We start from the raw sequence: 3,112 nt of genomic DNA on the forward strand, positions 1-3,112 counted from the left end.
GAGGGAGGGGCTGACTGGTGGGCACTGGAACCACAGAGGAGACACAACTACTTACTACCAGCACTCCACAAGAAGCAGAGATGGAAAGAGGGAGAACACCCTGGCTTCTCTCTTCTTCCTGCCCTCATTTCAAGCAATTTTCTTTCAAGGCCTCCTATTGACTGAAACTTCACAGAAGCCAGAGGGCAAAAGATCTGGGAAACAAGTTCTCCTATGATACAGAAGAGAGCAGAGGAAAGGTCATCACGTTGGTTTCTAAGATTATAGTAATAATATCTACCTCAAAAATAATTTAAATTTTACAAAGAACTTTCATATTCTCTGTCCTATTTTATTTTATTTATTTACTTTTTAAAATTCAATGTCAGCAGAACCTTAGGTTTAGAAGAAAAAAAAACATGTAATGGAATTAAAAGAATACCATTTGAAAACTTAATAATAACTATCCAAATTGAACATAAAGCTTAAAATAAAATGATTATTTCATATTACTTTTTGGTTGTAATAAAAATATTAAAGCACATTTTTAAAAGACTGTAAAGAACTTCAATAGAACATTGATTTCCTTAAAGAAAGTATGGAAATCTTGATGTTTAAAATTTTTAAACATAAAATCATAAGTATAGTTGAATATAATAAAACCCTCCACCTCATCACAATGCCTGCCTAATTGGAGGGTACGTTTGGTGTTATTAAAGCTTATCCCTATATATATATTTTAATTTTGAGCCTTCAACCAGTTGACTAGGGTAGGCTTTCAAAAGATTTGAGAGGCCTTTGTTTGTTGAACAAATACTTTATATTCACCATGGGAAAACAGGTTAAGCCTGCTGTGTCAATTAGCTTAATTGATGGGAACTTCAATTGGTCCTGGGGTGTGTTAATTTCCTGAGGCTAACCTGTTGAGAGAACTACTTAGAGAAACTTTCACAGTTGGGAAAGCTTTCAAATGCACTTGACTTAATCTAAGATCCAGTTACCATACTTTCACACATATTATATGCCCCAAATCCTCCTTGCTTCAACACCTTTGATATCAAGACCATCTTTGGTTCCTTCCTCCTGCAGTTTTCTTTATCTTCCTCCCACTTAGACAAGAAGGACAAGATTTGTTCTGATCCCTCCAAGGGGTAAAATTAAGACCAGTAGCTTGACAAGTACTATTTAGTGTAAGAACATTCTCAAGGTTGTCTGTATGATAGCATGTGTAGTTTGGGGGTGGGTCATGAATATATATGTGTTTGTGGATGGGTGCATCCACACAGCTGTGTAGCTCTTTTACATATATCATGACACAGCATCCTAGCAAACCTATAAACTATTTATCTCATCTTATAAATGGAATAACAAACCTTATCCAAGGTTGCATAGCAGAGCCAGGATTTAATTCCAATATCAAAAACTGAGATCTTTTCTCTACATCATCTGCAGTCCAGATGATCATTTTGTTAAAAAACAAAAACAAATTAACACTATGAAATCTTCTGATTTAAAATCTGCTTCTGATTTAAAGTATTTGAACTTTTAATAAATAATTTAATTTTACAGATCACATTGGAATCATAAAAGGGAAGTACATTGAGGGTTCTATTTTTCTTGTAGTCATGCTGACTTAAGGATGAAGAATTGGTCAAAAGAAAACACCACTGTAATATCTTACTCATCCTGACTTTTTTGATCAGGATAAAACAGTATTAGAACCAACATGTGCATTAAGGAAAACTGGTTCATAGTGGGTTACCTCTTACAAACAAACCTAAAATAGGAACTAAACTAAGAGGAATTATATGAGTCAAAATAACTGCACTTAGAAACCTAGTTTCTTTTAGTTATAAGGACACAATCTAAAAGAAACAGGTATGTTTACTTCGTTTGTAAAATCATACTTATAGTGACCAAATCTAGTCATAAAGATTTAAAGGAGATTTTTTTCTTGATTAGTTAATAAATATACAGTCACAGTTTTAAGATATATAATTGAAATAAGAGTATACCGATATAGAAGCAGGCAAAGAGCATTGCTGTGATATACAAGCACGTAGATACATTTTGAACATTTTCCTTTCTTTCCTCATTATGCAAATTCTGATGTAGCGTTTGAAATCGTATATGTTTTACAAACTGGAAAGGTTGAGTCAATACCTAATTTATCATCATTTTGGTTTTTGTCGCCTTTGCAGTCTCTTGGATATATTTTTTATTGTACTTGTGTCCTGCATATTAGTCTTCTGTTCTTCAGTCCTGGCTGGGGAATTCCTTCATTCTTTGATCACAGATGCAGTGTAAGGCCTTTTCAGTCCGAGATGATCTTTTGGACCAATGGGAGCAGTCCTAGTGGACTCACTGATAGATGTGAGTTGATTTTCTCCTGCTGGACCAGACAAAAGGGCTTGGGTATTTATCAGGGCAAGTTCTTCATCAGCTATTGAATCACCTTCCAAAAGAGAGATGTCATTAAATTTTTTAAGTGGAGTCATCTGAGGAGAATTCAATTCTTTTTTCTTCATAGGTGTTTCATATTTGGTGCCACAACTCCGTGGTGGCTGAAATGCCTTCTGTGCAGCTGGAGAAACAAATGTACAAATGGGACTGACAGGTGGAGGTACAGGCAATCTGCTCAAGAAATCCAAGGCTCTTCTCTTTTTGCAGTTTTTTGGGTCATCAGTCTCTTTCTCTCCTTTGCAACAAGACTTTGAAGTCATTTGGGCTGCTACAGGTGTGGAGACAGACTTCCCTTTGAACTTACAAAGTGATAACTGTCTCATGAAAGGCAGAGCAGCACATGCTAAAAAATATTCAAGCATTTGTTGGAGAGATAGGAAGGCATTGGGCTAAGATCTTGAACATATCTTAGACCTGACAGCTCAGTCTCTTTCTGAAATGTCTGAAAATTAATGAGCTCTCTAAACATTCTTAGGGGCTCTCTCTCTCTCTCTCTCTCTCTCTCTCTCTCTCTCATTCTCTCTCTCCCTTCCTCCCTCCTTCCCTCCCCCCTCCCCTCTCCCCTCTCTCTTGTGGCATAAGGCCCATGTATAAGAAGTGATGAAGACAATAACAAGCAAAAATTTGGCCTCTGTAACCTAATCCTTTTTGGCTTTGCAGCTGATTGCCA

General features: G+C 36.2%; 1 pseudogene; it reads right to left on the reverse strand.

Annotated features, from left to right (window-relative positions):
- Positions 1–2,153: 2,153 nt before the first annotated feature.
- On the reverse strand, positions 2,154–2,765 carry LOC136131883 (breast cancer type 2 susceptibility protein-like; annotated as a pseudogene).
- Positions 2,766–3,112: the final 347 nt, after the last annotated feature.

The sequence above is a fragment of the Phocoena phocoena genome, chromosome 12 (assembly GCF_963924675.1).
Source record: "Phocoena phocoena chromosome 12, mPhoPho1.1, whole genome shotgun sequence".
NCBI lineage: Eukaryota > Metazoa > Chordata > Mammalia > Artiodactyla > Phocoenidae > Phocoena > Phocoena phocoena.